Source organism: Camelus ferus, chromosome 10, assembly GCF_009834535.1.
Source record: "Camelus ferus isolate YT-003-E chromosome 10, BCGSAC_Cfer_1.0, whole genome shotgun sequence".
NCBI classification, from domain to species: domain Eukaryota; kingdom Metazoa; phylum Chordata; class Mammalia; order Artiodactyla; family Camelidae; genus Camelus; species Camelus ferus.
The window spans coordinates 14,034,234-14,061,701 of NC_045705.1; the positions used below are offsets into that span (position 1 = coordinate 14,034,234).

The 27,468-nt window shown below is 33.4% G+C and overlaps 1 protein-coding gene across 1 annotated transcript in view; it reads left to right on the forward strand.

Moving 5' to 3' along the window:
* Window positions 1-1,286: 1,286 nt before the first annotated feature.
* The window catches only part of LUZP2 (leucine zipper protein 2), a 423,667-nt gene continuing 397,485 nt past the window's right edge, over window positions 1,287-27,468 (forward strand). The window contains exon 1 of the mRNA XM_032488380.1: window positions 1,287-1,367. The gene's annotated coding sequence lies outside the window, so the exon portion shown is untranslated. The remainder of the gene's footprint in view (window positions 1,368-27,468) is intronic.

Genomic DNA, 27,468 nt, shown 5'->3' on the forward strand with positions numbered 1-27,468 from the left:
TAAATATTAAACTCAAGGCTTCTCAGTTTAGATCACAAAACTTTGGAGATTAATGACATCTATCAGACCAAGTTTCTCTTTTTAGAGATGTAGTGACTGAAATCAGAAAACTCGAGGTTAAATTGTTATCAGAGAGGGGCCTTACTTTCTTTTATTTCCATTAATTCTTAATTGTAAAATCATAGATTCACATTTAGAAAAATTGTGAAAATAATTGTTTTGGGGAGATGAAAGTGTTAGAAAAGTGTAAAAATGAAGCACATGTTTTCTTAAATGAGGTACATTATTGGGCTTCCCCAAGTAGTCTTTTGTCATTACACATACAAAAATCTCTCATATTTAGGAATTAAAGTTCTCTTTAATCTCATGACACAGATATATTGGTAATGTTGATAGAGAAGAAGTTAAATTAGATTTATTTTTTTTAAGTCCCAGGACTGGAAACTTCTTAGGAAAATTTTATACCATTAAATCATCTTCTAATTATTATAATGTCCATAAATGCATTGATATTTTTAAAATCATGTTTTAATTTAATGTATTGGCTTATTACATTTAATTATACAAAGTCACATAGTAAATATATAAAGTAATATAGTAAATACATAAAGTAGATTACATATATATCACTTAGATATGTAAAGTAATTTAAACATATAAAGTTGCACATTATTGGTAAGTCTAATAATAACATAAACACTAATTTTTTTCTGTGCACTAATTTTTTTCCCTCAGGTTTTACCTTGTTCTTTCGTGTGAAACATGTTTGTTTCTTCATTTTTCTTGACCCTCTGTCTTGGTTTCTATGCATTCGATAAAAGAGCCACCTGTCCCAGTCTCGAAGGAGTGGCCTCGTGTAGAAGAGTAATCTATCCTTCAATCTTGTCTTAGCTCATGATTGTCTCTCACAACCTGTTTTATTTTTAGTGGCTCCCAATAGTGGAGCGCCTGCGAAGACCTGCCAGTGCCCCAAAGGGGAGGCTCTCGGTCAGCATCTAGATTTAGGCGGATTGGAAACCAGACCCTCAGGCAGCCAATATACACAGACCTGCAGGACCGCCACTGTGCCAGGCGATGGAGAGGTGGGCCCTGAGGGCTGCCGCAAAAGAGCGGGGGCCCGACGTAAAATCCAGGCACCAGACGTAAAACCGAGGCACCGCACATGCGTAACAGCTTCCCCGGGGAGGATTCTGGCGCCCTGGAGCGCAGCAAGATGGTGCCGGCCAGTCTCTGCGCTCTGAGAGTATCCCAGCGGCGCCGAGTGGGTGTCAAATCAGACGTCTGCCCTCCGGCTGACACTCCGAGACACGCAAAGGAGCCTTTTCCACACGCACCTGGATCTGCCGCTTCCTCGCTGGGCCCCGCAGGTGAGTCCCTGCGCCGGAGCCCTCGGAGCCTCCTCAGGTTGCCACAGATGTGTGGGTCTCTGGGTCACAAGTTCTGGTGCTTTTCAAAGCTAAATGCTTTGAACGCCTGTTAAGCCCTTTGCGCCTCAGGAAGAAGCTCTGCGTTTTGAGTTTCCTCACGTCTTTGGGACTGTGGGTGGGTCGCTGCACGAGGGGTGGGGGTTTAGGCAGGACTGTGGCCCCGCCTCTCCCACCTGCTTCCCCGTGGGCCTGCTCTCCTTTGCCCAATGCATAGGTGTTGCTCAGCCAGATTTTAGTTTTGTTTTTTTTTCCTCCCGAGAAAGTTGTTCCCTATGTAACCGTAAATTTGGAGTGTTCTTGGGAAGAAATAAGTTTAGGACCTTCGTATATCACCATCTTGAACCTGAACTCATCTAACTTTAAGAAGTAATATTCTTCTAGTGTAATCCTCAGTCTCATCTCATCCTCTTGTCTGCACTATCAAGAAACAGCCGTTATCTTGAATTTGCTTTTTTAATTTTTTTATTATTCCTTTGCCTGTTTAAAACAGATTTATCACACGTGTCCATTAAAAGAGTATCATTGAATTTTGCATGTTTTGAAATCTCCATAGAAATGGAGTGTATATTTATCTGCGTCTTGCTTTCTTTATTCAACATTATCCAGCAATCTGTAAGATTCCTCCTCATGTATACATTGTGTGACACGCAACTTCTAGTTGGCCACAACCCCTTTCATACTATAGTTGCCAGCCAGAGAAAAGTATTTATGAGCAAATATATTTTTCTACCTAAGCCAAATAAGGTATATCAAAGCATTTAGTTTTTTATTGCCACTTTTTCTGTTCACGCTCTATTTTATAGTGTGAAATTCACAATAGTAAATGTTAATTTTGATTCTACAGATGGCATCTCTTCTTTCTCAGGCCCAGCTGTAAAATAACATCATTATTTACTTCCCAGATATTTTGAAGAATAATTCTGGTCGTGATTTATCAGCAAGAAAAACAATACTAGGGGTTTGCATAGCATCTTTAAAATTCTCTTTCCCACAGCATGAATATCTGTGGGAAAGAGAATTTTAAAGATGCTATGCAAACCTGAAAATGTTATATTTAGTTTAATGTAATTTAGGTCAGTTTTAAAATTTCTTCCAAATTTTAGAATAATTTTATTTTATTACATACACATTGTGTATACATAGAAGACAGACAATAATTGGGAACAATTTCTAAATGAATTGATTCAAAAGAGTTTTTTTCTAAAAGAATAGATAAAATAATAGAAAAAAATCTGTCGTGCATTAATAGTCACTATAATCCTCTCTCTTTTTGTTTGCATGACACCACGTTAACTAAGTTCCATTCCTGTTTATGTTCTAACTACTCTGCAAGAATACACTAAATATTCTGATTACCTTTTGGATGCCAGGCACAGTTCTTGGAGCAGGAAATAAGCAATAATAAAGAAGAGAGAGGGAATCACTGACTGCTATTGTCAAAAACTAAGCAGATATTGCCTCATATGAGTTTCATTGGGACTCGACATTTTTATGCTTAGTTTACCTAAAAATTAAAAGAGAATACTCTAGAGTTAGGTCTTCAGCCCTGAATATCAGCGTGGCAGGTAAACTACTAATCTGGCATTCTTTAAAATTAAATTCTTGAAACTATGTCCCTGGTTTATAAGCAAAGAGTGCACCCTGTTGGGGACAAAAGGACATGTTCTATAACTGAAGACTGCTTCTGGCTGAACTTAGCCACTCTTGTCTTGAATAATTCAGCTCAGACTCCAAAACTGAATACCAACAACTTATTAAAAAAGAAAAATGTTACGCTTAATCAGGATGACCCACCTTTGATTTTCCTAGTTCTGTTAAAGCTCTCTATACGTCTGGCTTAAATATAATTTCATTATGATTGTGTACTGTGTGGGGCAGGCATATGCAGCTTTGAATCACTCAGCTGCACTTTACCTTGCACTTTCTCATCCAGAGTTCATATAATTTTCTTATCTTGTTCCATTTTATTGAACATTCAAGTAATCTCAAACATGTGCTCTCTCTACCACCCTAGGCTGCCCTTTGCACTTAAAGATGTGTTCCAGACAACAAAATAAATGAACTGCAGATAAAAAGGAGACACTCAGTATTGAAAGTTTGCCACTAAAAGGCCAGTAAATTGTTGGAGGTACGAAGGATCTGGGCTTCAATAATAAGGTAGTTCTATAACATAACTCTCATTTAACAGAGCCAGGTCAATCCAGGGTTTCACAGGACAAAATCATCACATCTATAGCCAATCAGGTCAGCTCAGGGTATGAAAACATGATAAAGAGGGTGGGTTCCATGCTGAGACCAGTAAGTTTTGTAAGATTCCAGACAGGTGGAGAAACTCTGAAAAAGAGGACCATAGTTCTGGAAACAGATTCCAAATAAGCTTCTGCTCCAAACCACTTCTCCAAATAATAATACCCCCCTTTTAAGACCTACTATTTTAAAATACTGACTACTAGTTGTAATGCCATCATCAACTGCTATCGCAAATATCATCTTAATATGATGTTACTTCTTTAAGGTCCTAATATATGCCAAACCACAAGACTCACATGCAACATTCTAATTTTTTCTAATCTGCAGAAAGTTCACAGAGTAGATTATAATCCCAACTTTATGCGCAAAGAAACGTGTTTACTTAATTAATTGTTTACTTCATTCTTCACATTATTCTGACTTTATTTTAACTGGTAACTGCTTGAAGAAAATATGTTCTTATGCAGACACAATATATTGCCTCATATACTGCGTGCCTAATTTTCTGTATACTGTTTTTCTCCACCATATGCACCAATGTCTATCATATGATTTTTTTTCATGGCAATACCTATGAAATTATTTTAAACTGCTATCTCTTTCTTCCACAAGAATGTAATCTCCTTGAGGCTAGAGAATATGTTTGATTTGTTATTACATGGGCAGAGACAAGAGTAGTGCTTGGCACATAGTTGGCACTCAGGAAGTATTTGTTGAATGAATGGACAAAACAATGTCTTGAATAATAATCTAGTAAGTGGCAAAGCCAAGATACAAGCAAACTTAGATTACCTTGAGGGGCCAAAGCTTATGTTTTCTTTCTACTACAGTTCACATTTTACAGCCTCTAGCTCAGGGTTACCAGGGTATGCATATGATGACATCAAATTCCCCAAGAACTGAAGAGTTTTGTCCGGTTACAACAAATCCAGCCCTCCAGGTGTGAGAGAATTGCCACAAACTTTTGTGTGTATCACAGAGTCACATGTATGGGTGGGTTTGATTCTTGAAAGAAAATGTATGTCCTTCTTGAGACCCACTAGATTGTAACCAAGCTAGACTCACAGAGGGTATATTAGTCTTCCCATCAGCACATCAACCACAGTAATTCTTGAAAACTCAGGGTTGGAGATGAGTTCAGATACTGGCAAGCATAACATGGAACTTTAGTGAATTATACCATTAATATCAACTGAAATGGTGAAGTAATTATAAAAATAGGTAAGTGTAGGTCACATTAAAAAAAAATCTCTGTTTCTATACTTTGGAATGTTTTGAATTTGTAATAATTTGCAGAAAACATCTGGGCAGATAAAGTCATTCAGTCATGCATTCATTCCTCTCATATTTATTGAGCACCTACAATGTACTTTTTACAACACTGAGAACAATGCAGTTGCAAATGCCACATGTCAGAGGGAATGCTCATTAATTCATAGATTAATCAAACTGTCCAAAGAAATATTATTTAATTTAATGTCCAGTCTGAAAATACAATGATCACCAAATAGTCTACAGTCAGTGCTCCATATCTGCAGATTCTATATTCTGTTTGTTGAATCTGTGCATGTGGAACCATGGATACAGAAGGCCAACTGTGCTATGTCGTTTTCATTTGAATTTTGGTATTCACAGGGGGCCTGGAACCAATCCCCTGTGGATACTGAGGGATAACTGTATGTTAATGTTGTCCTTGTTTAGAGGATTTTGGTAATCCTTAAGAGAAGGTATCATTTGTGTCTGACACACAAATTTTGTGCAGCCATTTGTCCTTTAACAATATGTGCAAGACTTACCAAAATTCCTCCAACTCTGATTTGCTTGCTTGCACATTTATTTACAAAGTAGGATTTAAATCTGACTGCCCATTTTCTAGCCTCAGGCTATGCATTTAAGTCATCACTGTTTGCATAACTTCAGCAAGTTCTTTTGTTTCTAGAACAGATCTAAAGGAATATGGATAAAAATTGGTAAGCCTTGGTGATCTCTAAGGTCTTTCTTCTTATTATCCCATCTCATCTGCTCTTATAAGTGTATTTTCTGAGGTCTTGAGTTATAACATCATCATCAATCTTATTATTTGGGCTTGATCACAACATCATTTTTGCTTCTACCCCCTCCAATAATCTTCATATTTTAAAAAATCTACCATAAAAATTTGTCTTAAGTCCTGTCCTTTATCTGCCTCCTAAATGCTCAGTCTTTCTAAAAATGTCCTGAAGCAAGGCATCCAAGATCCTTCATGCTTGGCTCTAACCTAACTTTTCATTCTGCTCACTCACTCTCTCTGTCTCTGTCTCTCTCTCTCTCACACACACAAACACACTCTCTCTCTCTTTGTGCTTCTTTTATCCTTGCATTCATTCCCCCATCCCCATAACTCCACTGTTATATTTTTTCACTTGGGCTCCATCTAATGGATTCCTATTCATGCCTTTAGCCTGGCACCCTGGCACAGACACCACTTCTCATGGGAGTTTTTCTAAACTAAATAACTCTGTGGCAATCTGTATTTGTCTGTTACATGAGCAACCACATTTACTGTAGTAATTTTCTTTTCCCTTGGCCTCTTTTATGACACCAACAATGTGCTTTTTTTCATTTTAACACTATAATACTTAAAAGAAGGACTTGCATGTATCTGATAGATATCTCATCATTTAATTAGATTCTAGCAACAGGATGCCATGATTCCTTCAACTAGACATTCTCTTCAGGTAATCAAGTGTGAGATTAATTTTAATTTAGCCACTGTCATAAAAAAGCAATAAACACATACTCTAATTTTCTACCCAGAGTGTTTTCTTATTTTTTATTAGCATGCCAGGGTGAAAATGTACATCTATATTTTAGGGAGTGTTTTAGTACAGAAATATCAATATTTTAAACAATGATGAATCTTAACTTTCTCATTACCTTGTTGCTTACTTAGAAGTGAAGTGCTTAAAGAGTGCTTACACCCGGGTACAAGATACTGTTTAAAAATCTCTGTGATAAATATGTGAAGAGAAAATTTAGTTCCAGGCAGGTGATGTGAATCAGATCAATGGATAGAGTCACACTATATGCCATAAGAATTTTATGGGCTTATATTTATACTTCCAATGTGCAACATATTATAAAATTATAAATTAAGAGAGCACTCTAGATGAAATACTAAGGAAACTAGGAACAGTTCTGAGCTCCAGGAATATTATGAATGTATGCTCTTTTGTTTATGTGCATATAACTCACCAGAGAGATATAACTGATTTGACTTCAGAGTCCACGTATTTAGGCAGATAATGTTTGGATATGAGGCTAGCTAGCAGTTGCTTACCCCTAAAACCACCACAAATCTGCTTTTCCTCACATGAAATTAATCCTGTCACTCTTCTGATAGCAATTGTTCAATGCTTCCTAAGACATAAATGGGAACTTTGTAGACGGTATAGGAGGCTGTTCAAAAGCCAGTTGCTATTACCTGTCTCAAATCATGTCCTGGCACTGTACACCTCAATGTCATGCTTCAGCCGTCCTACACTGCTGGTAGAGCTGCAGTTTGCTGTGATTGCAGACCTCCGTTTGTTTATGTGCTGCTATACCTGCCTGGCCTCACTTGTCTACTCAGCAAATCAAATCTCGTATTGGAGTCCCCTCCCTAATGGAACCTATGCCATTGCATTTATTGAAAATTTCCATTATACAAATGGTCATTACTTTTTTCATCATTATTTGACTATTACTTTTTTTTTTTTTTAAAAATAAGCCCTTACCACGTGCTTCCTACTACATGAGAAACAAGAGATAGAGTGATGAACAGAAATACTTACCTTACCATCTCTGATGTCTGGATGCTTGCAGTTGAGTGGGAGGAGCCCCCATGCATGCGATCAGTGCCCTTACAAAAGAGCCCTCACATAACTCCCTCACCCCTTCCACCATGTGAGGACCCAGCAACAAGACAGCTGTTCATGAATCAGGAAGCAAATCCTTCCTCACCAGACACACAACTTGACCATGCAGGCAACCTGATCTCAGACTTCTGGCCTCCAGAACTGTGAGAAGCAAATGTCTGTTGTTTATAAGCTACTCAGCGTGTGATATGTTGTTACAGCAGCCTGAGTGGCCTAAGACACATTTTGTACCACCATCTTCCCTCTAGGACAGTGGTTAGTAATTCCAGATGAATATAGGAGACTTCAGGACATTCTTCATTTGGGTCAAAATTGTGCTCATTATGCAAACAAACACTTAATGATACTTCTCTGCTTTGTCACTAATGCAAGAAAAAGAAGCTCATTCCAGCCTACATAAGGGGCAACCGCTTGTGATATTTGCCTTCTTGACACCAAGACCTTGAACATTACCTACTTGAAAGACAGATTATCCTTTCAGTTCTCAGCTTGGTAGAACATTTTTGTTAATGTTTTCTGTGACTGATAAGTCTATTTTGTCAATTTACTTGAGGCAAAATGAACCCAACATGGTTTTAAACAGCTAAGTTGTAGCCATTGAAGAGTGGATCAAATATTTTAGCATCATCACAATTTGTCCCATGTATTCCATTCTTTTAGAGCACTAATGCAGGATGAGTTTATAATCTGTCAGTGGAGGCAAAAAACATACTGATAATTTGAAATATCCACACATTCACAAAATGAGCTGGAAGATATGTCACTCTGCATGAAAAATTTTCACAGTATATACCAAAACACTTCTTGAAATGGTATAAACAAACAATTTATGCAATTGTTAGATACTTGTACTTCACTTTGCTCAGCAGTGGCCTTTGCTGTGTTGCCTTCTGTGATGTGTTACACTACTCATTGCTGTTTGTTTCTTTGCTGAAGGCATAGATCTGTTCCACCTGATGCAAACTTGAAATTTACTCACTCACTCCATAAGCCACATTTTATCAATCTAAAATGAATTAGTCCAGAGAAAAAAATAGCCTTTTATTTTTCCAAATTAAACATTCTACTGTTGGTTTTTATTTATGACTCATTTTTTTCCCCTTAAATATGGCACATTTTCCCTAAAAGGACCTTCAGGGAAAAAAAGAACTAATATGTCTCTAACATAAACTTTGCCTGTAAACTGTCATAGCCTGTGTAGGAAACCACACTACAGATTATCTGGAAAAGGACCAAAGCACAGTTGCTTTGGACAATACAGGAAAGGAGAGGTGCTTTGAGAAAATCTAGAAGGAAGTTGCTATTGTGAATATCTGCAGATTTTGAAAGTAGCAGTGCATTCAGTGCACATGTCAATTGTGTGCTAGAGTTGTGTACCATACACAGTGATTATTGGAATACTACTCCATATTTGGTGCAGTTCACAGAAAGTAACCAGTTTTGGGAGTCCAAACATATGATGGATTAATTGTCTTTGTGTCAAGCTTTGTGTTACGGGGAGCAGCATGATACAGGCAGTAGATCAAAGATTTTGAGTCTAAGCAGTGGAAGTAAAATTTTCATGTAATCTTGGGCAAATCATTTACTCAGTCTGGACCTAATTTTCTCCTCTGTAGAATGGTTAATATAATATCTAAGTCCCCTTGAATTACAGAGGGAATTACATATGACATAATATGAAGAAGTCATGTCATTTGTTGGTGTTTATAGAATTAACAGCTCTTACCTTTTACAACAAATTATGGTTAAAAAAAATGAGATCACCTGCAAATATTAGGTATGGTCTCTGTGGAAGTCTTTGAATTAAATGAGAAGAATGATCTGTGAATAGGCACATTTAAAAAAATGATTTTTATACATCAAATATACAATAAATTTAGTTCCAGACTCCAAAGAAAGATCCATTTGAGCATTACAGAACATTTGGAGGACAGTATTTTTAAAATATCCATAAAAATCAGCTTTAAGATTTCCAGATGGAGAAAAAGCAGCCCAAGGAAACCTCATCTTTGACCTTTCTCTTTGGAGGAAATGTGTAACTGGGGACAGTGTTTTGAATATATAAAATAAAAATGTATGTCTTAAGGGAACAACAATAAGGAAGCTAGAAACTGTGAATTTTTTATTTGACAATCATTTTTCCTACTTCTACTTTCACAATATTAAGAATGTTGCCTTAATTAAGATAACCCTTCCATCCAAATATGAATTATTATGGACTAACCATACCCGTGAAAGAAATATATCCTGATTTGCTATGACTTGAACATATTTAATAAACTTCAAATTTTAAACATATTTAGTTTTATAAAAACACATATTTTGCAAGTCTTTCAGAAATGCAAATCAGTCAGTGGTTAAATTAATTGAAATACCAATATTTTTACATTCAATTTCTAAGGCAATTTTGAAACTGCAGTAAATTGAGCAAGGCTGCTTGTGTTTTACATGCCCTAAAAACAAGGGCATATAATTATAAGTCCTTGATTTAATACCTGGACCTTAGCATATACTGGAATTTATATTTTTATAAAAATGTATATGAATTCCTCCTATCCTGGAGGTGAGAAGTGGTCCATTACTAGACTCAGATTGTGCTTTTTATAATGAGTCCCTTGCTCATTTCCCTCTATGACAGTTGACTACAATCTATGAGCGTTTTTTCCATCTCCTTTCTCTGCCTTGTCATATCTGTAGTAGATACTGAGGAATATATCCTCCTTGGGAGGTTGTTCAGTGTCCTCAGTCCTTATTGCTTTTATAAAAAATGACAACTCAAGTGTGTTAAGTCTACTTGAATCTCTAGAGTTTTTAGCCTAATAGTTTCTTCAGCACTTGAAACAGTTTGACACTGAAAACTTTTCTTTTTAAATTTATTTCTTTGCTTTTTTATTTTGTAATTATCTCCTTTTCTCTGTCTTAGGGAATACTTTGACTATCTAACATCTATTGTATAGCTACACCTTTAATTTCATCATTGTCCTGCGACATGGATAGAATGAGTGAAGAAACAGACAAATTCACAATTTTACTTGGAGATTTCAGCATCCATATTTCAATGGTAAATAAAAAAGTAGAAAGACATAAGCAAGCCTGTGGAAGACCTGAAAAACATAATCAATCAATCTGACTTAATTGATAATGAGAAAACACTTCACTCTTACCAACATCAGAGTACATGTACATTTTTTTCAAGTGCACATGAATAATTTCACAAATTAGACCATAATATGGATACTAAAATAAACTGTATCAAACTTAAATGAACTGAAATCTTACAGTTCTCTAACCATGACAGAGTTAAACAAGAAATCAATAACAAGAATGTAACACACTTGGAAATTAAATAATATACTTCTAGGTAACTCATGGATCAAAGAGGTAGCTACAAGGGAATTTAGAAAACATTTTGAAGTGGGTAAAAATTAAAATACAGCATATCATAATATATGGGTTACAACTGAACTAGTGCTTAGAGAGAAATCAATGACATCAAACACTCATGTTAGAGAAGAAGTGCAGTCTCATATCAATAATAAGTTTCTACTTTAAGTCTTGCACAAAAGAGGAGAAACACATAGCAAGCAGAAGAAAGAAAACAATAAAAATATGAAAATAATATATTAAGAACAGAAAGCAATAAAAAAGGAAAATTAAAAATTCTTTAAAACAATAAACACCATAAATAAAACTCTAGATAAACTGACCATAAAAACGAAGAGAAGACAAATTATTTACATAAGAAATGAAAGATGGGGATCACTATAGATACTACACATTTTAAAAGGTAATAAGGGAGTATAAAGAGCAGTTTTATGGCTATGAATTCAACAATTTAGTTGAAATGAACCAAATCCTTGAAGACTCAAACTAGCAACACTCACTTAGAATAAAGAGGACAGCCTGAATAGGTGTTACCTTTTTTGTTAGAAAGCACGTTGCCCCCCAAAAAACCTCCAGATGACTTCACTAATGAATTCTACCAAAAATTTCAGGGGAAATAGTACTAAGTCTACAGAAACTTCTCCAGAATATACAAAAGAAGGATATATTTACTAACTTATATTTTGAGGGCTATAAATTCTGATACCAAGAAACAAAACAAAAAAAAACCAGACAAAACATTTTCAACTAATGGATACCATAGACAAATATTTCTTCTGAATGTAAATTTCAAAAATTGAATCTAGCTATATTTAACTGTTATAACCAAGAATGTACATGATAAGAATGTAAGGCTGGTTCAGTATTTGAAAATTATTACTGTAATTCACCATATCTATAAAATATAGAAGAAAAAATCACATTGTTACCTCAATAGACAGAAAAAGAAGTATTTGACTGAAAACATCTATTCATGAAAAATACTGTCAACATATGAGGAATATAGGGATTCTTCTATAAACTGATAGAAGTTATCTAAAAAAATTTACAGATGCCACAATTTAATAGTGAAAAAAATATAAGTGAATACTTTCCTCTAAGGTCAGGAACAGGATAAGGGTGTTTGTTTCCAGAACTCTTGTTCAGCATTGTACAACTTCCAGTACAGAATACTTCCAGGCCGGAAAATAAATATTAACTATAAAGATTTGAAATAAACAAATAATAATTGAGGTTATAAAATTCACAGGACATAAGTCAGTATATAAAAGTCAATTTCCTTTTAATTTACTGGCAATGAACAGTTGGAAATAAAATCAAGAAGGAAAACTCTACCATTTATAATAAGATGGCAATGAATGTAATACTGACATATATGGTAATAAAATATGTATAAGATCTTTCTGCTGAAAACCAGAGACATGGATGAAACACATCAAAGGAGAGCTAAACTAATGAATAGATACACTGTCTTTATTAATCAGAAGATCCAGTATTGAAAAGATGTAATTTATCCCCCAAATAATCTATAGATTCAATCTAGTACTAATCAAATTCCCATCATACATTTTAGTAGATATCAGCAACCTAACTCAAACTTTATATGGACAGAAATTGAATTATAATAGACAAAAAAAGTTTTAAAATGAAGAAAAAAATTTGAAGATCACACTATCTGTTTTCAAGGCTTTTACTAACGCTAAAGTTACCAATACAGTGTAATGTTGGCAAAATAATAAATACATTAATGGAACAGAATAAAGAGTTTACAAATAGAACCACAGATATAGATTTAATTGATTTTTGACAGAGGTGCAAAGGCAATTCAATGAAAAAGAACAGTCTTTTCAACAAATGATGTTGGAAAATTTGAATATGCCTTAAAAAATGGACCTCAACCTTATTCTGTACCTTATAAAATATTAACTCAAAGTGGATCATAGACATAAATGAAAAATCTATAACTATTTAAACTTTCTTTAAACTTTTTAAAGAAAATATGGGAAAAATCTTTGTGGACTTGGGTTAGGCAAATGTTCTTTGATAAAACATAAAAATCACACTCAATAAATAAGCACGTTTATAAATTGAATTTATAAAAACTAAAATTTCTAATTTTTGAAAGACAATGTTAAGAAAAATAAAGTACATATACCAGATTGGGAAAAATATTTGCAAATCAAACACCTGACAAAATATTTGTATAATGACTATGAAAAGAACTCTTAAAACTCTTAAAAGAAGGAAACAAACTGACCAATAACAAAAAAGCAAAATATTTGACTACATATTTCAAAGAAGCTATACAAATGGGAAATAAGCACATGAAAATATATTACTACATATTTATTAGAATATTTTAAAACTCAAAAGAAAAGAAAAACTGAGAAAATGAGTGTTGACAAGAATACATAACACCTTAAACTCTTGTATCTGTTGACAATGGGAATGAAAAATGGTACAGCTCTTCTAGAAAACAGTATTTTTTTTTATGCAATTAAACATATGCTTACTCTGCTTGCAAGAAATCTCATTCTGAGGTATTTACCTAATTGAAAAGAAAATGTATATTCATACAAAAACATGTAATTCAGTGTGTTTAGCAATTCTATTCATGATCACCAAACCATGGAAACAAGCCAAATGCTGTTTCACTACTGAATGGATAAACAAAATGTGGTACATCAATATAATGAAATATGTTTGAACTATTTGAACTATAACTTAGCATTCAAAAGAAATAAACTACTGATACATGCAATGACATAGATGGACTGCAAATTAAGTTAAAAAAAAAAAAAAGGCCAGAATCAAAAGCCTTCATACTATATGTGTCCATGTATGTGAATTTTTGGAGAGGTAAAACTGTAAGAACAGAAAACAGATCAGTGGCTTCCTGCTTAGATGTGAAGATGAGGAGTTGACTGAAATGGGGCAGCATTAGGGAATTTTTGAGGCTGATGGAATATTCTGTACCTTGTTTGCTGTGGTTACACAACTGCATACAATTGTCTAAATTCAAAGAACTGTACATTTAAACAAATGAATTGTGCTGTATGAAAAAAATTTAAACTGAGAAAATACTATATAAGCACCTCTGGAAATATTGGTAACACAGAACCCTCCACCCACATTTACTCCATAACTTCTACCCTCATCTGATCCAATACAACCACAGCCTAAAACTTAAAGGGTCAAGAGGAATGACGTGCTTCAGATAACAGATGCTTGTTAAAGAATGATGAAGGAGGAGAAAGAAAGGACGTGGGTATCAGATTCACAAAATACATATTGTATATGAAAATTGGCCACGAGAAATCTAGTAGAAAGGGTGGGACTGAAGTCCTTAAATTACACTGTTGTCTGGGCTTATACGTATGTCTTCCAAGGTATTTCAAACCTTACCGTTTCAGCTTATCATGCCTCCTTTATATTCAGATTGCATGCTGAGTCATTTATGCATCACCACTTAAAATTGACATCTGTTTACTAGATTATTGAAAACCTATTACATTTTATTTTAAAGATTCAAATTTCTACCCTGTAATCTGACATTCTGAAATTTCCAGGTTCCATGTTTATGTTGGTAGGGCTTAGGGGCTCCATTCCAAGCACAAGCCACTTCTGCCTTTATTTGGCTGCTTTTAGCTTCCTGGTGAGGTAGGTTATGGTCTCCGCTGAACACTTCACTTACTGGTTTTATCCAACCCAGCAAATCTCCTTTATGGATTTTCTTCTAAATATGAACATGTATATATTTGACCAGTCTCTATTAGTCGTTTTGTCATTAATCTAAACAAGTGTCCTCAACTTTGGGTGGTAATTTTCAGTCTTAAGAAAAGGGTGTTTTCATCTGTGATCAGTCAAAGTGATCTACAGATATTGAGGTCCTGCACTTCCCTGCTCCTTAATCACAACGAAAAGGGCATTTGGAAATTTCATTACCATCTTCAGCCATCTCATTTGAGAAAAACTGCTGCTTAGCATGTCTTGGACTGCAAAGAGTCAGAAGGAAAAAATCAATAACAAGATACACTGTTAAAGTCAATAAAACAACTTTAAACGTTTTGTTATAAATTAAAATTTTTCTGACTATAACTTATACTATAAATTAGACAATGTTTTTACCTGCTTTTGTGTGTAAGAAAAAGCAACATTTTTGAAAGCTGAGGCAGTAACATAATGTTCAAATTTGTCTTAGCTTTAAGTTGTATGCAAAAGGGAAATCAACAGAAAATGGCTTAAACAATGGAGGGAATTAACTAGCCCGAGTGACCTGCCAATTTAACAGTACAGTAACCATCAGCATCAGTTTAATCCAGCACTCTCATATGGTGACATCCAAGGACCTAGGTTTATTGCTTTGCTCTGCTCTACCTTTTTCAAGTGTCAACTTGCTCTCTTTTGTTTCTGTTGATGGCTTACATCAGCTTTAGAAACATGCTCCTCTGTTTTGTTTCAGAAAGATTGCAAGAATCTCATTCTCAATTATCAGTTGAAAATCCATGGTTTCAATCATGATGGAGAAGTCTAGGTAGTTACTCCTGAGATAGTTATTGTGGCTATTGATGGACATGAACCAGGGTTATAAAGCCCTGACCTGAAACACTAGCAATAGCAAGGGAGATGGGACTTTATTGATTGGTAAGGCCCATAGAGTTCCAAACCCTGTAGCTGGGGGTAGGTTTAGTCCCATCAATCATTACATTTGCTATATAAAATGAAGAAGGGTAACTGAGTTAGCAAATTGCTCACCACATCCAAAAAAGACATACAGTAAGTGGTGGACAAAACTTTTTATTGGTTTAATAAATTAAATTATTAAATTAGTGACCATTGTACTTTTGTAATTTTGCGAAATTCATCGCTATTCAACATCCATGTCCTCATTTTAGAAATGAACTTAGTAACTTCCTTATAGAGTTGTTATGAGAACTGAAAAAGATAATGTATGTAAAAGTCCTTCACCAAACAAAATACGCTGTCTTTTAAATAATTTTTAGAAGTATCCAGACATTATTTTGTTAAATCATTTGCAATATAGCAAGGCTTCAAATTTTGTGAAAATTGAAATATTCCCCAGTATAAAAAGTTTATTTTTTTAATGATAGAACTTTGAAACATGAAAATTTGAAAGCCAGTGCAATAAAAATAGAAAAAAAAATAGCCAAATTAGTTTGGAGAAGAAATTTTCCCCTTAAGTACAAAGTACATCAAAAATTCAGTACAGTATATATTTGTGGCAAGCACTGCACTTTTCTTTTTGCTAGAAATAAATAATTGTGAAGGATGATCAAATAGAGAATTGCTTTAAAAATATATTAATATAAACTTGTGAAATGAGAACAATTTTTTTAAGCATTCCATTGTTTATTTGTTTATTTATTTATTTTGCTTTTTTTGGAGGGGGGAACTAACTTTTCTTTAATCTAATTTCCAGATCTAGACTAAAAATTGGAAAATGCAAATAAGCCAAAAAAACACAAAATAAACAGCAACAATAAAACAATAAAATAAAATAAAACCAACTCCTAAAATGAAAAATTTATCTCAGAGAATAGGCAAACCATTATCATAATTGGCCTTTTTTAAAACCAGTTTAAGTAATCCTTAACTGATGAATCATATCAGCAAAAATAGATGCGATTTATCTCCACATACACTGCATGTGTGTGTATACATCTTCATATACGTATATAGAGTTAAATCATCAGTCTGACCCTTAGCAAGTGAATAATCCTTTAATCTTACCTTTTAAGAATTATGCATTTTAATTCATCTTCCCTTTTAGAATTAATTTCAAAAAATAGGAATAAAGTTGTACTGCATATGAATCATATTTTAGAACAGTCTTATTCTAGCTTGCTTATTCAGGTAGATTTTTACAGATAGAGACTAACAATCAAATACATTAAGTATGAATAATTAAAAGTATGCTCACTTCAATTTATCATAATTCAATTTTCATCTTTAATTTTACAGCAACACTGATTACCAGTAACTTTAAGAATAAACTTGATGAGAACAGGTAGTTCTTGGGACACTTAGAGAGCTGATTAACCAAAGAATGGTGGAAGGGATTTTTTCCCCTTGGCTTATGATGATATCTGAGATATTTGAAGCTATTTGCAGTTAAACCACTTCTGTACTGAAGACTGTTTGTTTTATTGACAGCATAATCAATGTTAAGACATCCAGTATGTTCTTCTAAACAATTTAAAAAGCTTTATTCATCTTATTCTTTAATGAGGGTCATTTGTGGTATCTTTTACTGCATTGCATATTCAGAGGGGGAAAGGATGCTTAAACACAGAGGACAGTTTGTAACTCTGGTGAATCTTGGTGCAGTCCAAGTGTCATTTCTATTACAGTAAATTATTAGAGCTCATTATGCTCTGACGATTTCTCATGTGGAGATTCAGCTCTTATTGATGTTGTTATGAGGCATCTTATGCTGGTGCGAACCCACATTTGAAGTTGTTGTATGGTGTTCAGTGAATTTGCAATGTTCCTATTTTATTCCAGACCTATAAGAAGTTAGTTTTTCAGAAGCCAAATATTATTTTAAAATGAGTGCATATTTTATTTTATTTTTTTAGTTTATCAATTCTACTATTTTATTCTATTATATATATCCTTGATTCTAATACTGTGCAATTTTTCTTTCAACAAACTAATTCATATTATTTAAAAGACAAAGCAGAGTTAGTATTGAAATTCGTATGTTATTAAGTTATTGAATCATGATCATTTGCAGTAGGTCAGCCAGAATGACTTGACATATTCAGTCTTTATTAAATAATATAGAATTACTGACTTTTATATCTATGCAATTCAATTTTTTATTGAAGTATAGTTGATTTACAATGTGTTAATTTCTGGTATACAGCATAGTGATTCAGTTATACATATATATTCTTTTTCATATTCTTTTTCATTATAGGTTATTATAAGCTATTGAATATAGTTCCCTGTGCTATACAATAGGACCTTGTTGCTTATCTATTCTATATGTAGTAGTTTGTATCTGCTAATCCCAAACTCCCAATTTGGAAAGATACATGTACCCTAGTGCTCATAGCAACACTGTTTACAATAGCCAAGACAGAAGCAGCCTAAATATCCATTGACAGATGACTGGATAAAGAAGTTGCAGTATATATACATAATAGAATATTACTTGGTCATAAAAAGAATGAAATATTGCCATTTGCAGCAAGGTGAATAGACCTAGAGATTATCATACTAAGTGAAATAAGTCAGACAGAAAAAGATAAATATCGCATGATATCACTTATATGTGGAATCTTAAAAAAATGATACAAATGGACTTATTTACAAAGCAGAAAGAGACTCACAGATATAAAGAACAAACTTATGGGTACCAAGGAGGAATGAGTACATATTTTAAAGTGAAATCACGTAACTCTGGAAAAACTAGATGATAACTGTAGTGCTATACGATATTGGAATGTATAAGTGTTGACATTTTTCTGCATTTTAACATGAGGTTCATTTATAAAGTTTATGATTATTGAATCATTACTTCCCTTGAATATCAATCTTCTTTCTTTGCCTCAATAGCTTACCTGTATAGTGGGGAAAATTACCTGTTTCCCTCATGAAAATTTTGTAAAAATCAGATGAGTCTTTGTATTGACCTAATGTCAAATTAAGGTTTTCTAGTTCAGTGCTCTTTTGAGCCCTATTGGCTCTAGAAAGGTTATCCTGATGAGTAGGTGGAGTGGCCTGGTAAGCCAGATTTTTTTTTTCCTTTTTGTTTATGGTTGGTCCCATCCCAATGTCATCAAAATTTTCACCAATAATTTCTTCCAAAAGTTTAAAAGTTTTGTTCACGATATTTGGCTCATATAAATCTTGGAACATATCTATGAAAGATTTGAGTTAGAGATCTATTTTTACTTTTTGTTCCATGTTGGTAAGTAAATTTACGAGCACTATTTTACTAGAATGCATCCTTTCCTGCTTATTTGTAATACAGCTTTCATGTAGTTTCCTTACACAGATAGGTCTTTTTTTTTCTGGGCTCCCTCTTCAGTTTCATCATTTAATTTGTCTATTCTTGTGCCTAATCATACCACTTTAACTATGCCAGCTTTATCCCTAACATCAACAGATAAACCCTTTTGTTATCATCTTCTTTAAAATTGGCTTGTTTATTCTTGGGCTTCTATACTCCTATGAATGCTATGAGCAGCTGGGTAGGAATTTCAATTAGAATTGCATTGAATTCTGGATTAGTTTGAGGAAAATTGGTTTTTTGCCACCTTGAATCAATGTACATATGGCATTGTATATCTATTTGTTCATTTCTTCCTTTATGTCCTCTATTCCTGTTTTGTACTTCTACCCAGTAAAGTCCTTTTAAAATTTTTATTGACAAGGATACTTTTTTTTTCTTTGGACAATAAATAGCAACACATAATTCAACATTTTATTCTGGATTTTGCCAAAAATTCTATTTTTCACTTTTTACATTATATTTTTTTACTTTTCAGCAACAATAACATTTATTTTGAGATTTTGACTAATACTAATATATGTCAAAAATTACTGAGATTAAATCATGATATTTAACATTTTTAATAAAGTATTTTAAATAAATAATATCTACAAATGGTAAAATAACTAAAAATACAAAAAAATTAAAGATGTACAATAAAATCCTTCTCTCCTATGTTGTTTTACAATGTAGATTTTATTTATTATTCAAGTATGGTGAGGCAACAGATCAGTAGAATACTGACATTAAGATAATTGTCACTCACAGATCTCAGAGGGGATGCCATGCCACTCCACACATGGCCACATGGAGAAGCACCAGGGCAGCCTAGAGGCAAAGGGAGTGAGGGTTAAAGATGGACAAAAGCCTTTAGTGTGATTTCAACAGGAAGAAATGGATTTAGGATTGGCTAGTTTGAATAATGTTAGGGGACTCTGGGACGAACTTAAAAAATAATAATAATACATTACCAGCATTTGTACTCTTGATATTATGAGTTCAAACTTATTCTGCTTACCACATGACAGGCCAATAAATCAGGAGATGGGGTGCTGGGGCAAGGAATAATGATTTCATTCAGAAAGCCCATAGACAGAGAAGATGGGGGACTAATGTCCTAAAGAACCATCTTACCTAAGTCAGAATTTAATGTCCTGGAGAACCATCTTAGTTAAATCAGAATTCAAACTCCTTTTATACTAAAAAGTGAAGGTGATGTGGTTGGTTGTTGCAAACTTCTTGGTGTTGGAATCCTTTGTTCTTGCTGCTGTTCACCTAGGTCAGGTCTTGATGTTCCTTTAAACCAACAACAAGACAAATGTTATTCTCTGCTCTGCAACATTTTATCTCCATATGAATGGAAAAGTGTTATATCCTTAAAGGTCAGAGACTTGAGAATGGGCTATCCTGTATATTTTAGCCTATGGGCAACATTCTTTTACAAAAAGTGCGAAATCAGGATGACTAATCATAGGAGACAGAGCACAGGGCTAGAGGTAAAGGAACAGATCTAATATGAAGTCGTATTTGTTCTTCCTTAATACATTGATATCCATTAGAAATGTATGGTGTTATAATGATGTAAATTATTATGATTTTGGTTTTTTGTTTTATTTTTTACAGATAAAGAAGTGGGACTCCTAGAGTTTTACCAATGTACCATTTAGTGAAAGATTGCATTTATCCGACCCTCTAGCTGAGCATTCCTTTGAGTTCACCATACTTGCATTGTTATTACTGAGCTTTTCCCAAGCGTAAGAAAGCAGGGTGCTTAGCTGCATTTATAATCAAACATCAGCTGAGAAAACTTTTCCTCTTTCTGACAGTTCCATCATAAATATTACCTCTGTACAAAAGAGAAGCTGGAAGAATAGTGAGGATACATCAGATATGATTAAGCTCTATATTTGAATACCTTCACTTCTCAAGTCTCATTCTAGAGTATGACACTATATTTGTGGAAAGTTAATAAATACAAATTCATATTTAATGTGACGTGTCACAGTTTATTTTTTGATGCTGAAATTATTTTCCCTAGACAGTAAGAATTCAGTAAGATATAAAAAGCAAACACTCTCCTTCCTTTGGAATTTCAATGGGCTAATGTGTGGTTAAACAGTGAGTTAATTATGTAAGGATGCCAGAGATCATTAATGAATGCATTTCCAGAACAGAATTTTTTTTTTTTTTAAGAAGTGTTACACCAATGGCAGATCCACTTACTTGGTTAAATTTTTAGAGCTGAATGTCAAAAAAGTTTGGCAACCAAATGTTGCCTTTATAGGGACATTTTTCTGCCCACAGTTATTTTGAGATGCCAAATTTGAAGGGCTGTTTGCAGTCTCCATTTAGAGACCAAGTACTTAATGCCCAAATTGGTTAATTGCACCCATTAATAATCAGCAAATCTAATTATATTATAATACACACACAAGAAAGCTGAAAATGTGTCTTCATCACTTTCTCCTAGGGCTTCCTACACTGGAAATGATATTATTGCTATTTTAATAAGTGGAAATTAATCTTTTCTTCTTCCTCATTTTCAGCAGCAGAATTTTTTTTTTCTTTTGCAAAATTCATGACAAAGAGGAACTGCTTGGCTCTAGTACCAAGGGATACCACTTCAGTGACTTTTAACAAAGAAGGACTGGCTAGACTAGAATAAGTGAAAATATCTTAGGCTATTCAGACCCAATGAGCCATGAACCCAAATGTGGTGCCACTTTGCTATTAGATGACAAAAATATCTCTCCCTTTTTTTCGTTTTTTTTTTTAAGTTGTCCTTCTTTCCTATTTAATGAGTATAATGAGTAATGTTTTCAAATTATTTAATAGTTTAAATAAGTTAAAGCAAGTATTAACAATGATGCATGATTTCTTACCAAATTGAACCACACATGTATCATATAATAGTGAGTTTTTTTTTCAAACTGAAAGATATCTTCATAATTACCCAGCCAAAATCCTTTGCTTTACAGAAACAAACTGAGGATTGGCAATAAAAAGTGACTTGCCCAAATTCAAACAGCTGGGACCTACAATTCTGCTAAATATGTACTGCTACATCCTATTTGCATACCATATATATGTTTCAATTCTCCCCATAGTTCTGCTGTGCAGTTGCATGTACCTGGAGTCCAACCTGCCTCTTCCCTCATCACTTTATAATGTAGGGCAGTTCAAATATCCTTTTAAAAAAAGCTTATTTTTTTTCTATCCTCCTTCTAATTCTGTTAGAATATGATTTCTCCTTACTTTACATCCTCATGACTCTTTGTTATTTAACTTTTAGTATTGTTATTTGTTTACTTACCTTAATTATTTTTTTCTACCCTCTTTAGTCTAAGTTCCTCGGAAGACAGACAATTTTTATTTATCTTTGATGTTCTCTATTATATATAACATCTCAAAATAAATACATCTCTTTTTTTTCAAATATGCTGCTATATTTTAAATCAGGACTCTGATTTCTGTCTCTCAAAGCAATGTAGCTTTTTCACTTCTATACTGCATAGTAGGAAACACTACCCGACAAGTCAAACAGGAAGGATTTATTCATGACTACTGCAAGAGAGATAGAGAAGAGAAACTAAACTGAATTCCTCCCTTAAAACAAAGGGCAGGATAGTTTTTAACCTCTGGGAAGACCTAGTGGAAATGTAGGATATTAGTGAAGATAATGTGTTTAGGTTTCCTATTTGCTAAGTAGCTCTTATCTAACTTGGGTTTCCACACTCCTACAGAAGCTAGGAGATAGGGGTGAAACAGATATATATTTTGGGTTTTTTTGGATAGTTATGTTTCAAAGGATGGTGCCTAGATCCTTGAGAAAGACTTTCCTGTGTTTTAAAACTGGCAAGAGTCTAGGAGAAAATTTACATTGCCAAGGAGAAGAAAAAGAATTTACAATTGCAAGTTTTCTAAAGTAAATGCTCTAAAAAATGGGAGGTCTGTGGCCTGCAGTCAGAAAGAAACCTGCTTAAAGGTTAGTTAAGCTGAAGAGAAGGTTAAGACTGTTTGTCACCATCAAATGTAATATATATTAACTGTGATACTGTAATCATTTTTGATCAAGTAATAAAAAAAATGTCAAAATGGCTTAGGTAATAAAGCCATATTATTCCTTCACATAATCAGAAGTTCCAAAGCATTGTGGGTCCAGGATTGGTTGAGAGAGCAACTAAACGATGTCACTAAAGGCTCTGCTTATTTCTGATATCCTATTCTGGTATGACCTCCATGCTGGCTAAGTCCTTCTCATGGTCACAGAATTAGAAATAAATTTTCATCAATACATTCAAGATAAAAAGGGTCTCTTAATCAGCTTCTAGGAAAGATCTTCTTAGATTCCATTGACTAGAATTTGATCACATTTTCCTTCCTAATCTGAAACTAGAAGGATGAATAATAATCTCTTGATTATTTTATCATTATCAAGATTTAGTCCTGATTTCTTTGAAGAAGTGTGGATTAAAAAAAAAATTGTATTTTACAAGAAAGAATGTAGAAATGATTATTAGGTAAACAACCAGCAATGTTAAGAGAAGACACTAAAGAAATTTGTTAAGATCTATGATTTCTTTATTGTGATAATCATGTTTTAGAACCATTAAATAATTGGATTGAGATAATATAAAGAATGAGTTATGTAAATAATGTTTCATCTTCCTAAATTTATTAGTCTTTCCAAATTCATATCCATTAATAATTTAATTTCTATGTCTGATGATAGCAGACTAAGCAATTGGGACTAACTCAGCTACTCTCCCCAACACCACAAACCTTTCTTTCCCATGCCCCCTCTTTATATTTTTGTTATATATGTATGCATCTGAATATATACAATCAGTTTGCCTGTAGCAAGATTTGTATAAACGGAGTATTATATGACATGTATTTTTGCAGTCTGATTTATTTTCTCAAATATTTTCTCAGTTTAATCATGTTCATAACAGTTAAATGTATCAGTATGTTGTTAATGCCTCTGGAATAGTTTTTTGTGGATGGTACCTATAAAAGTAACTATTTTTAGAATATGAATAACTGATTTCTCGGAACTATTATCAAATGAGTTTTAATAAACACTTGCTTTTCAATGATGTATAGTATTTCCCTAAGATATGTAACCTCCTCATTCAATATATTATGCCCACATATATGTGGGTGTTTTTTTAGACTCCCTTTGTGTTTATTTCTCTATCTCAGAAACAATTTTATGTTCTCAGTTCATACAATTTTAGAGTAATTATTGATATATGGAAATATAAACCACTCTCCTTGTTTTTCTTCAGACTATTTTAAATATTAATAGACCATTACTCCTGTATACAATATTTAGTTTCTCCTTGTCAAATCAATTAAGGAAAAAAAAAAACCTCCTGTGATTATAATTGAAATCTCATTGAATTTAAACAGTTATTAGAGAAAAATTGACATATTAAATCACCAAGTTTTTCTTCCCAAGAACTCAGAAAATTAAAAATTGAGTCTTCTGTAATGTCTCTAATTGATACTTCAAGTATTTCTCCCCAAATCTCATCTATATATTAGATTTATTTCCAAGGATCTTATGTTTTCTATTGTTATTATAAACAATAATGACTTTTTAATTGATGTAGAAGATCATTATACATCTTATGTTAATGTATATCATTATATATCCTATACATTCAGATTTGAAGACATTCTATTTTGTATTTTAAAAGTTTTGTTTTGTATTAATCTACCTTTGACATTTAGGGTTAGATTTACAATTATTCTACTATTGATTTTTACCTATGACATATTAGTTTTCTGTGACTGATGTAACAAATTGACACAAATTTAATGGCTTAAATATACAAGCTTATTATCTTATAGTTTCATAGGTCAGAAGTATAATTCTGGTCTCACTAGACTGCAAACAAGGTGCCAGCAGAGCTGCCTTCCTTTCTGGAGCCTGCAGGGGAGAATCTGTTTCCTTTCCTTTTCCAGCTTCTAAACCCTAACCTCATTTATTTGCTCATGACCGCTTTCCATCTTCAGAGTCAACAAAAGCAAGTTGAGTCCTCTCCATATTACACTTTGACCTCATGTTTCTCTCCCTCCACTTTTTAAGACCTTTATGATTACGTTATTTCCATTTAGATATGTCAGGGCAATCTCTCTATTTTAAGGTTAGCTGATTGGCAAACTTTATTTCGTCTACAACCTTAATCCCCCTTTGCTAAATAAGGTAACATGTTCACATTTTCCAGGAATCAGTACATGGACATCTTTGAGGGGGGCATTTTCTGCATCTCATAGGTACAAAATAGAGTTTAAGTTCCATGTTTTTTTCCCATGTTGGTATTGAACTGATGCAATATCACTTGTTAAAGATGCACTGCACGGCAGTATGAACAATTAGATGTTTAGTTCTTTCTCTTAACCTTCTTTTCTGTTCCATCTGTCTATGCTTGTCTTGGTGTCATATCCTCTTATTTACTTCTGTTTTTAATAACTAAGTTATCTGGTAGTTCTGCAGCTAAATTGCTTTACTTAAGATTGCCTTTGCTTATCTTGGTTTTTTCAATGATTAGAAATATTTTAGAATGACATTGCCAATTTCCAAAATTTTCTAGAATTTTTATTTGCATTACATTAAATTTGGAGGAAACTGACATCTTTGTAATATTTATTTATATATTTGGATCTTCCTTACATTCCTTCAGTAAAATTTTGTATTATTCAGTGCGGAGACATGTTTTGTGAGATTTATTCATGTCTATTTGATTCTTTAGGATGCTATTTTAAGTTGTATCTTTGTTTTTCAAATTTTGTTTTCTGTTTGTTGCTGATACATGGAATACAACAGATTTATCTATTTGACCTTTTATTCAGTGATATGATTATATTCATTTGTTACTTTGAATAAGTTTTCTATGGATAGCCAAGCCCCCTGCTCTGCTTTTAAGGAGTTTTTAGCTTAACTTTGTAGCCCAGGATGCATGAGAATTAAACAGATGTTATAACTGGACACCTGAGAAGACAATCGATTCATTAATATTTTCACTAAAAGTTCTGCTGAATAGTCTGTCTCTCACCAGCTTCCCTCTGCCAGGTGAAGCTTGTATTCTCAGCCTCCTGTCCAAGTCCAGAATCAGCAAACACTCCCAGGGGAAAATTGGCCAGCAGAAGGCCAGCTGACCTCTCTGTTGTATGTCCCTTTCTAGAATCTTAGCTCTTAGTATTTCCACTTAGTATTTCAGCACCTCTCTGATGCTTTTGAACAGAAGAGTCTTGTATCTTATCTGACTTATCTGTTGTTTTTTTCCACCCCCAGTCTGATCTCCTTTTGACCTTTGAGGGATATTGCACGTTGGATTTTATCAAATTATTATGTAAATATTGAAAATAGTATATAATTTTTCTTTCTTAAACTAGAGTTTCTAGTATTAAAATATATTTTATTATCTTTATAAACCCATTTTGATTAATTTTTATTAAAATTTATATATTTTTTTTACATTTACTGGTTAGTTGTTTTACTTATTTTAATCAGAAGTTTGTCATTCTTAGTTTCAAATATAAGTATTCATACTTATAAACTGAATTATAATCATCATTTTAGGCACATCTCAAAGTATTAAAATAGAGTATTTTAACTGTCTGCAGTGTTAAGTATTTTTAATACATATTCTAATATCTATTTTGAATAAATCTTTTTGACTCATGAAATACTTCAAAGCATGTCTATCATTTTAAAAAAATGGGCATTTTAAGTGTAATATTAGTATTCAATTCTAACATAATTAAATAATGGTTAAAAAACATGAAAAAGAATACAAACTCCTTGAACTCTTGAATTTTGCTTTTGATCCAATATTTGTTCATAGTTAAAAATATTCTGTGTGTACTTGAAAGAATGAATACTTTAAATTTGTAATACAAATTTCCATATATATTCAGATCAACTTTGCAAGTAATTGTTATTTACATCTTCTATATCCTTCTGTTTGTTATTCCTGACTATTGATTGACTTTCCCCTCTCAGATATTTTCTTTTTAAATTTTGGCTTGTGAGTTTATGTTCTTTATCTGTGGGACTTTGTAAATGTAAAGTCTGTCCTGAGAATCTCTCCACACAGGCTTTGGATTAGTTTTTGCAAGAACCCAAAGAGCACCAGCCTGATCTCAGATTTTCATGTAAATTTTTTGCATGAAATTCCATTTCTTTTTCCCTGTAACAAATTGTCTTCAATCTTAGAAGCTTTAAACAGCAAATACTTATTATATTTTACTGCCATGACACTTACAAATTCTGAGATACCTGGTCTTGTTGTGGGTCAGGAATTCAGGAGCAGCTTAGCTAGATGGTTCTGGTTCAGGATCTCTCATGAGGTTACAATCAAAGCATTGGTCGAATTTTAGTTGTCTGAAGACTTTAGTGGGGCTGAGGGATCCACTCTCAAGAAGGCTCACTCATATGACTATTGGCCTCAAATCCTTGCTTTATATTGACAGATGT